At 41.9% G+C, this 12,338-nt stretch overlaps 1 long non-coding RNA gene across 1 annotated transcript in view; it reads left to right on the forward strand.

The window, feature by feature from the left end:
* The window catches only part of LOC309533896, a 395,549-nt gene that overhangs the window by 240,917 nt on the left and 142,294 nt on the right, over positions 1-12,338 (forward strand). The gene's annotated exons all lie outside the window — the stretch shown is intronic.

The raw sequence follows: 12,338 nt of genomic DNA on the forward strand, positions 1-12,338 counted from the left end.
GTCATTCCAAATTATAAAATAATCAAACAGTCAAAATATTAAAGCCAAATCGTAAATCTTTGTTTGGCTTCCCATGCTCTGAGGTTGGAGGATTGCCATCATCTCACATTTATGCTGCTCCAGGTGGTTCCCCTAAATCAATCCGATGCTAATCCTTCCTTCGTTTTCACAACCTCTGAGTTTGTCCAGCAAGCGAGTTATATCAAAACAGTATGTTTCTGTGTGGGTGTTTAATTTTCATCTGTGTCTTTCACTTTCTCTTCTTCGTGCCTGTAATTATCCAATATGACACATCCCATAATGAAGGAAATCTGGGTTTCATGTGCCAGATATTTCAGGCACATGTCCAAACCACTTTGTTTCATCTCGTACCAGAACAGATAGGCCTGTACTTTGGCTAGAAGCCTCAATTCCCATCTTCCACCCTTAGCAGTCCATCCAAATTAATTGCAAGTAAACCAGATGTTATTTGAGAATCCCACAAGAAAAACCTGAGTGCAACAGCATCCCCTTCCCAGCAGCTGGCATTCAGGGGTGGTGATGTTGGAGAATAACTTATGGATCTTTGACCTGGGCCTTGGTTCTTTCACACATGTATCAGGGAAGAGGGTGTGGGTGTGTGGGTGTGTGTGAGAGAGAGGTAGATAGTGGAGAGAAGTGGTGGCAATGATACCACAGGAGATTGATGGAACATGGTAAGAAATGAGAACAAAGCGGAAATATTCTGGGGGTGGGAGAATGAGGTTAGGTAGGGGTAGGGATATGTGTGTCAGTGTAAAACAGGTCACAGAGGTAGCATAGTATGTGGCTTGGGGAGGAGAAGTGGGGTGGAGGGAATGGGAGTAAAGGTATATATTTGGGTGCAGTACGGAAGTGAGAGCTGGACCATAAAGAAGGCTGATCGCCAAAGAATTGATGCTTTTGAATTATGGTGCTGGAGGAGACTCTTGAAAGTCCCATGGACTGCAAGAAGATCAAACCTATCGGTTCTGAAGGAAATCAGCCCTGAGTGCTCACTGGAAGGACAGATCCTGAAGCCGAGGCTCCAATACTTTGGCCACCTCATGAGAAGAGAAGACTCCCTGGAAAAGACCCTGATGTTGGGAAAGATGGAGGGCACAAGTAGAAGGGGACAACAGAGGACGAGATGGTTGGACAGTGTTCTTGAAGCTACTAACATGAGTTTGACCCAATTGCGGGAGACAGTGGAAGACAGAAGTGCCTGGCCTGCTCTGGTCCATGGGGTCATGAAGAGTCGGACACGATTAAATGACTAAACAACTAGAGAGAGAGAGAGAGGACTTTATCCAAGATTTTGACTGATATATCAGTCAAAATCTTGGATAAAGTCCTCTAGTTCATTTCAGAATATAAAAGTGTGGGTTTGTGTTTAAATTTTATTTTTTGGTTAGCTCTCCTGCTTTGGAAATGAATGCTGATGCAATGATTTTTCTTTTATTGAGCACCCAAAATATAATTTTTAAAGCTCATTAACCTGTAATGTAAGGTTTGAATATTAGAACAGACATAGACAAATACATTCAATCAAGATAATGGAGCTTACGGACCAACGCAAGCATTTTCTGTTGTTTATGAATGTCATCTAATGCACATTGTGAAACAGCGCATAAGTCAAATAAATTCCAAAGAGTCATAAAAAAACCCAAGCTGTCAAGACCAATTTTAGCTAAAAATCACTTCTTTTTTCTGTCTTTCTTGAAAGAAAGAAAGAAAGAAAGAAAGAAAGAAAGAAAGAAAGAAAGAAAAGAAAAGAAAATGGGTATAAAAATGTCATATTGTAAACCAGGCAATTATTGTTTGCACAGCCTTAGTTGTAGCATTTCAGTTGACCTACCCTAGTCCTAAGCCTCTTAGTGTGCAACTGATCCAAGACATAGACTGTGAAATATGAATGAAATGAAACTGACATTTGTAGGTGGGGAGGGCTTATTCTAATCCCTGGTCATTAAACACTGGCTTAAATAAATAATGTTGGATGAATTACAGGTAGCTGTTTACAGTGGTTGTATAATGTCTTGGCAAGGCTGTTGTCTTCAATGTCCACTGAGTGATGAGAAAGTTATTATACATTCATACCTCATCAAGGAAATCTAAAAGTCACTTATAGAGTGGTCAGATGAAGAATCGTAAGTTCTTTAGCTTCTTAACTTCTCTCTCGCTCTCAATTCTTTTAATATTCTTTTCTCTCTCTTTCTCCTCTTTTCTTTCTCTTTCTTGCCTTTAGATTCATGTTTTTGTTTGAACAAAAAAATATGATAATAATGTTTGTATTTTTTTCTTTACAAACCCTAATAATAATGTATTTTTTTTTAATAATAGAAGTCACTTCTAGTTCCAAACAAAATCTTGGAGGGATTTTGAGGGAATCAGAAAGAGACCCTGCCTTGTGTCCTCTTTCATATTTCAAGGATGAGCTAAACATAACAAGAGATATGACATAAAGATCCAGAAGGATATGTCATCATGCTACTTCCTGTTGTCACGTTGCACATTTCATATATATGCTTTATTGAAATTGATTAGTAACAAAACATTCTTTTGTATGGCATGTCCAAGTATACAAATAAAAATCAGTTCAATGGTCCATTTCACCATACATTCTTACTAAAATGCATAAGACTTCCCGTTACCCCCAGTGTATTTCCATTATCAGTTGCACTTACAATTATTACTTTGTTCTTTTTATATTATCTTATAATTTCTAACACCTTTTCGTATCTATTTTCCTTATTTTTTTGTTGTTATTTTATACAGAAGCCATTTAAATGTTGCCATAGATGCCACGCCACTATTATATTTTTCTAAATAAATTTTTTTAAAATTTTAATCAAGGCTTGAGGTGTTAAACTGGGTGCCAGACACCTAATCCCTGGACCTAAAAAGTAAAGGTAAAGGACCCCTGACAGTTAAGTCCAGTAGTGAATGACTCTGGGGTTGTGGCGCTCATCTCGCTTTACTGGCCAAGGGAGCCAACGTTTTTCCTCAGTTTTTCTGGGTCATGTGGCCAGCATGACTAAGCCGCTTCTGGCAAAACCAGAGCAGCACACAGAAACTCCATTTACCTTCCCGCCAGAGCGGTACCTAATTGTCTACTTGCACTTTGATATGCTTTCAAACTGCTGGGTTGACAGGAGCTGGGACCGAGCAACTAGCAAGTGTTAAAAGCAAAACAAGTAAGACTAGCTCCCTGTGTTCAGGACAGGCAATCACCTGGGTGATGGGCCATTTAGAGAACAAAGGGAAGGTGGTGAACCATTAAGAAAGCAAAAGGAAGGGGGCAAAATGAAAATGACAAAAGCCAGATTTCAGAATTGAAGGAGCTTTTTTCACCCAGCCAGAACTCACTGGAACTGAGTTCCAGCACCTCATTGGTTCATTTCGGCACCCCTGTAGCATTACAGTGCTGTTCCCCAGTGCAGTCAGAAAGGCTGTTTGCTTTCTGTTTGAATACAAGGCTGTAGATGTGGGAGATGCAAGGCCCGGTCAAAGTGTTAATACTGTGAACCCCTCCATCATAGGCTCAGGTTGTATTTATTCGTAAATAAACCATATATCATAAAGACACCACAGTCTTCGCAGTGCCTTATTTTCAAAAGGAAACACAGACCCTGGTTAAGTGCCCAGAGATCAGGATGGCATGCAACAATATTTTATGTTTGTAACACTGGTTATTTATCTTTGTCTTTCCCCTAATGCTTGACTAAGTTCTTTTAAGCGAAGGAAATGTTTTTGTTGTGTGCCTGAAAGCTCATGCTTTAACACTAAGTGTTCTGTGTGCTGATACAAAGTGGAACTAACTCTTTTCTTAACCTGGCAGTTGCTACAGAAGGAACTAAAGCGGAAGACTTAACCGGCCAACTCAGTTTCTGCTAAATAGAAATCAGACTCAGATTTCTACTTCAAAATGCAAAATTAGAACACAACCTTCCTTCTTGCCTTGGGATTTGATCTTCTGCCTGAATCGGACTTAAATCATATACGTTTAAAAGAGAGTGTGTTTTTACCTTCATGAAGGTTGTACATTGACCCCTAAATCCCGCCCCCCCCATTCAATTCTGATATGGGTTTTCTTGGTCTAAATTGCAGTGTGAATATATTGTCTAACCTTTGCACTGGAAATTCTCCCCCCCCCAAAAAAAAAGGGGGGAGAGAGAATAAATGTTCATTGTAATTACTATTTCATTTTGTTAGGATAATGCTGTGTGTTTGGAGATCCTGGGACTTCTTTTTTACTTTGACAGTTTAAAAAGGCAAATGTAATTCTAGTGAAATTAATAGACCCATAATACCCAGAGCATCTGCTCCTGCATTTAAAATTAAAAGCGGACTGCAGGGTTCCCCCCCCCCTCCTTAATGCCTCTATAATTAATATAGGTACGTTTCCCCTTCCTTAATTATCACACCATATATCAGTTTTTTAGAAATATATGGTGGTAGAAAGAACTGTAATACAATTTCTGCCTTTTGTTTTATGGTACACATTTGCAATATAATGTGGTTAGCAGAAAGATGACACTAATTTTCATTTCCATAGGAAGTAGTAACAATTTATTCTAAGATGTGTACCATAATCAAAACCTTAATTACTGTGCATAGAAATCAGAGGATTAAGTATTCACAGTCAAACGAGCATTACAAAAAGTTCCATGAACCACGTAGCTCCCTTTTTTAAAAAGGCTCCTTTAACAAGTTGAGATAGCTAAGCACTTATACTTTTGGCTAAGTACTTCAACTTCAGTCTTGAATTGGGCTGTGATCATGCTCAATGTGTCTGGGTTTATTCTCTCCCAGGTTTCCTCCTGTAAACCCGAGCATTCATCCTGCTTTGCCTGCACAAAGCTTGCACAGAAGTTAGACCGTGTCTGGTCTTTATTGAGCATTTGTTCTTAGCTCTTCACGGGGAGGTTATACACAGCAATGAGCATTCATCTTGAACTCATCCCTCAAGTTTTGGAACATATGAAAGAAAACAGCAAAAGAGGAAACCCAGTAACTTGAACTTCCTCTTTTGAACTTCCACTGCAATACACCAAATTTTCACATCACCTCTGCTGGGAGAAGTACATTTGAGAAAGGCAGCCATGTGATGGCAGGACCTCAGAGGGAGATGTGGCCTTCTTGAGTTCTATTTCACTGACTTTTTAGAAAAATCTAGGCTGTTACATAAAAGTGTGGCATTGTATGTTATGTTTATCTGCTGGTGGAGAATGCTAGTAGAGGTAGAACAGTTGGTCTATGTTTTTATTCTTGTGGATCCTGTCCCCACCCCCTGCTAGGATTGTAGGGTTGCTTTCATTTTCTCCAAGCTCTGTTTACTGTAGCGTGAAGTTAATGAACATTTTGTTGGCTGGCTGGCTGCAGTGTGATGAAAGAAGCTCAGTTGGTAGAGCATGGGACCCTTAATCTCTGGGTCATCCAAAATTGTAAGTGATGCATATTCTGTTTCTTGCTGTAGGGTTTACTGGGATTCCTAACATAGATCAAGTGTGATTTATGGGTATCTTGTATTATTTTGATTGATTGTATGTTTCTTTCTTAAAGTTTTTCACTGCTTTGGGTGCCTTTTGGTCAAAAAGTGGTATATAAATAAGTCCTAGCATAGCACCACAGCCACTAGGAATAGCCAAGAGACACAGCCTGACTAGCTTATTGCATGAGAAGCCCCAGCTAAGGATTAAAAACATGCGGCTCAACACATGTACCCAGCACTTTTCCCCTAGCCAAAACCTACCAGAATTCAGTTCCAGCACAATGTCAGGCAGGTGAGATTGCACCCATGTCCCCTAGGCATGTAGCAAGCCACCTTCTGTGACTCCCCAGCTGAGGATGGAGAGAAAATCATCCCTCCTTGCTAAGTTTGAGTATGTGAACTGTGTCAGGAGTTCAGCCTACACTCGAGTAGGACCCTGGCAGAGACACATGCCCAACTGGCATGTTCTCTCCCTCCTGGTCGCTCATTCGGGAGCTTCATAAGCTTTCTTCAGCCCAAACATCACAGCGACCAATGCCAACCAACACCGGCACGCTTAGGGATCTGCAGAGTCTGTGCAGTTGCGTAACAGACCTCAGCAACTCAGTGTTTTGACTAATCTGCTTTATTTACATATAAACACAGACAGAGCACTGCAACATGGCTCCCTCTCTCTCTAGCATCAGACAGCAAAGAGAAAAAGGACAATAGCCCCACTTCACAGAACACAGTAACACAAATATCCTGTCTCCGTCACTTCCCACTCTGTGGAGTCAAAACATATACCGTCCATGTGATAGACAACAATCCCATGACTGCAATCACGGAGCAGGAATTCTAACATGCACACTTGGGCCCCACTGTCCAATAGTCACCAACGTGTGCACATCATGGCCAAAAGGCACCCCCAAGCTACAGGCTGTGGAAGTTGATTCTAGAGTGCCCTTAACCCAATAATGCCACAAACTGGTTGTCAGGTAAGGTGTCTCCTTACCTACCGGCACAGAATGCCAAATTGACCGGGTTAACAGATACATAATAAACAGATAACCCTACAGGGCTAAATAGGTGACAAACAAATTTCTTACTCAACCCCTTGAAGAAAGGAGAGGAGGTAGAGCAGACCTAAATAGTGACCCAATAACCTCACCTGCCATGGGATCTCCAGCCCCCCTCCCTGTGGAAAGACCAACGCAAATCTTTTCCTGGGGTCTGTGTGAAGCAAATTCACCCCCACTAAAGAGCAGCAGCAGCAGCATTCACGTTTGCACCTCATGTTCACCATTGGAGGCAAAAAATCCGGCTTTCACACGGCTCACTTCCAGACTGCTTAAACTAAAAATAACTTATTCCCAAGACACTACTCAGGAGTCTGTGGTTTTAGTTTTACAACTAAAACCCCCAAGGAAATAGTTGGTTTAAAGAATTTTGGGAACCTCATAACAGCAAGATACTTCTGCAGAGTTAAAATAGATTGCCAGGCAGGTGCAATCTGCGGCCCTGCAAGAGCAGCGAAATAACTGATACAGGACACAGGTGTTGGGTGAAATCAGGTGAAATCTTTCTCATGAAGAACCCTAGCCCATGAAAGCTCACAAGAGTACTATGGGGGAGACGTATCTCTGCCTCCCCACCCCCCACTTTGCAGGCCTTTCACCACTGGGCAAATTTGTCCCATGCACAAAGGAATTCTCTCTAAGACAACAACAGCTCCCACCGTTTTGTCTCCTCTACAGGAGTCTTGCTTTAATGTTCTCCCTTCGTTTCTCTCATCTGCACTCTTTGTATTCCCTTTCAAGAAGTTTCTATGCTTTCATTGGACAATTTCCTGGCTCTTTGAAAGAAACTAGCCTGGATTCATCCCTAGTGTTTCTGAAAAAATGCCTGCTTTCTGTATTCAGTCTTCTAGCCCTATGTTTTCCCTACCATTGTTCATGATATATGCAGAAAATTGTCCTGTATTGAGCAGGGCTGGTTTTCTCTCTCCAAATTTTGTTTCTTGTATCAAAATCTGCATATTCAACAGGGAAGGATTTTCTGTTAAACAGCTCTGCAAATCACGCTAACATTGAAACATTCTTTTTCATCTATTTCCTGCACACAATGCAATACTTTAAGTGTGTCGGTTCTTTTTATTATTATTTTAAGGCTCTCTTTAAAAAAAAAATAATAACTCAGTTGGAGAGCAACAGAAAGCTTGGCTGTAGGTCTAGACTAGGTCAGGGACTGTTAAGCACATCTAGGATAAATTCCCTTGTATCTCCCTTGGGACGAATTTTCTGGCAGTAAGGGCTGTTTGGCCATGGAACAGAATCCCATGAGAGGTGATGGACTTTCCTTCCTTGGATGCTTTTAAGCAGATGTTGGATGGCCTCCTGTCATGTATGATCTAGTTGACATTCCCGCATTGCAGGGGGTGGACTTGATGACTCTCAGGGACCCTTCCAACTCTACAATTATATGAATCTATGATTGGAAGAGTCTGCAACCACAAAGTCAGGATGTGTCTAGGGACAACCACTTAGTCACTAATATTTGAGAGAAACTAAGTTCTTACAGTCTGAGGGTGTGAATGCTGCCCATTTGTAATCACTAATTGCTCTCCCCCTTCTCTTCTGCCCCCCCTTCCTTCTTTCTGCAGGGGAACATCTTAGATGAACGAGCTTTCCTTACTTTTTAAGATCTTTCTCTGCAAGGACCACTATATTTCATGCTTTGTGAAATGGTGGTATTTGGTGGTCAGGCTTGTCCTCCAGTGGCGTAGCGTGGGTTGTCAGCACCCGGGGCAAGGCAAGTAATTTGCGCCCCCTAACCCGTGGATTTGCGCCCCCTAACTCATAGATTTGCGCCTCCAACCCTAACCCCCAGATGTTGCGCCCGGTGCGGCCGGCCCCCCTCCTGCACCCCCCACGCTACGCCACTGTTGTCCTCTCTTGGCCACCTAACTGCCAACTGTGCTATGTGTACTCTGTGTTGGGGGTTTGGGTGGTGATGAGAGCCTACCCACTTATCTCCCGCTTGGACTACTGCAATGTGCTCTACAAGGGGCTACTTTTGAAGGTGACCTGGAAATTGCAATTGATCTAGAATGCGGCAGCTAGACTGGTGACTGGGAGTGGCCGCTGGGGCCACATAACACTGGTCCTGAGAGAACTGCATTGGCTCTCAGTACGTTCCCAAGCACAATTCAAAGTGTTGGTGCTGACCTTTAAAGCTCTAAAAGGCCTTGGTCCTGTATACCTGAAGGAGCATCTCCACCCCCATTGTTCAGCCCAGACACTGTGATCCAGCACCAAGGGCCTTCTAGTGGTTCCCTCATTGCGAGAAGTGAGGTTACAGGGAACCAGACACTGGGCCTTCTCAGTAGTGGCGCCTGCCCTGTGGAATGTCCTTCCATAAAATGTCAAGGAAATAAATAACTATTTTATTTTTAAAAGACAACTGAGGGCGGCCCTGTTAAGGGAAGTTTTTAATGTCTGATGCTGTATTGTTTTTAATATTCAGTTGGAAGCCTCCCAGAGTGGCTTGGGAAACTCAGCCAGATGGGCAGGGTATAAGTTGTTGTTGTTGTTGTTGTTGTTGTTGTTGTTGTTGTTGTTGTTTTATTATCACCATCTTTTGGCTATTTCTTCACTCTGTGGACACGACAGCCATTTCCAGCGTTCTGTCACACCTTAGCATCACAAAACAGAGTGACCAAGAAGTGGAGTCCAATCTGGAGTAATGCAGCTGAAGAGGTGAAGAGGTTAGCACACAGCGGGGGGGGGGGGCTGAAGGGTGGTGGTGGTGGTTCTCATTGGTTTCCATAGAGTTCCATGAGGCAAAATAAATGCACTGTGAAGGAGGCAAAACCTCAGTGAAACAGGTTTAGCCCTCAAAGCCCCCTACAAATATTGTATAAATGAAGGAAAGAACGCACTGGAGACGCATTGCTGAACGCATTGTCTGTGATGTAAGTTGAGTGTGGACACGTGACAAAGCAAAATCTAAGCATGTAGAGATCAGTGCACAATTGATCTGGAACCCTGAGCACCCTGTCTAATTGTGTGGAGCCTCTTCCACACATATAAGGTGTGAGAGGTGATACAGTGCTATTCACAAATATCTCCCTTCACTATATTCTATAGAACTGATATATTACTCCCATGGGCTGGGGGGGGGAGTGCTGTGGGTGATACTGAGGTAGGGACACCTTCCCAGTATCTTCTGAGAGTAGGGATGCTTTGGAGGGTGTGTGCAATGCATCTCTTTATGGACAGATGCATTAACCACAAACTGCTTGCAATATACCGTATTTTTCGCTCTATAACACGCACTCGACCATAACACGCACATAGTTTTTAGAGGAGGAAAATCCGTAGGCATGCCACCCGTAGGCCTTCCCTCCATAACACGCACAGACATTTCCCCTTACTTTTTAGGAGGAAAAAAGTGAGTGTTATGGTGCAAAAAATACGGTAGATTTTCATTGTAACACTGAGAATATCACTAGTGGATGACAACCCATCATAATGGTTGGCTATTTCACTAGTCAGTCAGAAGGAACAGCCATTTGATTGGTTTCTGTTCTTGCCGTTAAATAGTTGGCATCCTCAGATAAGCATCTTTCTGCTTTTTTTCAGAATTCCATCAAGTCTAGTGCAGGTATACATTTGGTCTCTTGTCTTTGTTCTTTCTTCATTCTTAGAGCCTATTATCTACATCTTGCAATTCTTGTCCCCTGTTAGAAACACATATTTCTTTCTTAAGAGCCACCTTTTCGATGACTGCTAAGATTATTTGGTTGAAGATCAATGTATTCCTTCTTACAGGTCTTTTTATCCTACATGTAAGATAAGCAACTGCTATAGGTAGTTACCTCTTCTAGTAAAGGTGACATTTAATGTTTGTATACAAAGAATATGCTGATTTGTTGTATGCTATCTCATAATCTGTGCTGTTATATCACAATTTCCTCTCCTGAAAAGCATCTTAGAAATACTGTTCACACCCATGCCTGGTTCAGATGCAATGTTAAATCATTATCTGCATGAACACGCTCTCTCCTTTCCTTCTCCTCCAGCACAGCCAGTGAAAGACAGAGGACGGGGGAAACAGACAAGCCTGAGGCTTGTTCCTGGTGCACAAAACAATGGTTTGGTGCAGGGCTAACCCTGCCAGCAAAGCCAATGGTTAGGGATAATGGGAGCTCTAGTCCACCATTATCTGGAGAGCACTAAATTTAGGCTAACCTAAAAGCGTTAAACATATGTATGTTGAATGTGTGGAGCTGTGTGATATTGGGTCAAACATCTGGTCTGTTAAGTCCAGTGCAACATCTGTCCACAGGAAATGATTTTTTCCCCTCATCCTTGCTAGTATCTGAGATACCTATAAGGATGTTGGGGATTAAACCTGGAGTCTCATATAAGTAAGAGCACATGCTCTGCCCATGAGCCATAGCTCCTTCCTCTAACCTTGACCAAATTGTGACCTATGTGATGTAATTTCCTTTGTAATTGAGTTTTCACACAATTAAAGATCTGAACTACAGATTTAATGAAGGATTTAGATTTTGTAAAGTCGCACGTGTTTATAAAGAACAATATTTTATAATCCATTTCATACAAGCGGGGTAATGTCCACACAATTAAGCTTCCTAATCAAAGTGGTTTTGCTCATGTGACCTCATTCTAGTATACTTCATGGTTTGGTTGGGAGATAATTAAAGCTAACATTTATTTAATCTCTGCCTGATAAGCCTTATCCATCTTGTTCAGGGCCAGAACATTAGCAGCATATTAATAATATCACTGTCAATGCATTAATATTTTAAGATGAATTAATGCATTGGGAAAGGCTTAAATTAGGAGAAGTAACCGCAAAAAACTGTTTAGTAGGCTACTGTGGCATGGTCATATTTGGCAATCAAATGCAGCTTGTGAAAATTTATTCCAATGATTGATAACTTTAGATGTGGAGAGGGCATGAGTGTGTGTATGCATGCTCCAGTATTATGGGGACATTCTTAACTTTCAATGGGTCTACTTTGAAGTAAAACTTAGTAGAATAACACCCAGTAACTATTAAGTTCCATCGATTTCCAATGGCAAATTTAAGTACATGCTCAGTGATCCAGTTGAAATCAAAAGGATTAGGTGCTTATCAGTGGTTAGATTATGACTTGTTTCATTATACACTTATTCATCATGTTGACTTGTAGGATGTCTTCGAGAGAAGGAAGGCTAAGGAATAAACCCTACACAAATCTAGAGTGGAGTCCCTAAGACGGTCTTGTATGCCTCCTTCTGGCAACGCCTGCAGCCAAGCTGGTGCCAAATGTATTGCTTTGCTTTCCTTTGGACCACATCAGCAAAGCCAAGAGGGGGGTCTTGTCAGCCCAGGACCTCCATACACACTGCCCAGGCTTGCGCCACATCAGTGCTGCTAACATAGCAAAACCTATGTGGAAGATGGCACTTATGAGTTACCGGTCTCTGCAGTCGCAGCAGCCCTGTGATCCTCTGGCAGTTTGAGTTCACCCCCAGAGGTGAACTCCATTGTCTCTCATGATGGATAGATGCCAACAACAAGGATCATCAAAGACACTACCGTAGTGTTCAGTTTTAAAACAATACAAAATCATAACTTAGAATTGGTCCCAAATAAATTAGAGCAAAATTCATAATATAATTCAATATAAAAAAGAGGGGTGGGTGGGGAGTCAAGCTAAGCCTTAACAATGATTACTGGCCTTTTAGTACAATTTCCCCAGATACGCATGCATTTTCATCAGACTCTACCAGGAAGTTGGGAGTTTTGTCCGCATCTCCCCTACTGAGAAGACCAAATTCCATGTAGCGAAATG

Source organism: Podarcis vaucheri (genome assembly GCF_965113315.1).
Source record: "Podarcis vaucheri genome assembly, chromosome: 6".
In the NCBI taxonomy this organism is placed as follows: domain Eukaryota; kingdom Metazoa; phylum Chordata; class Lepidosauria; order Squamata; family Lacertidae; genus Podarcis; species Podarcis vaucheri.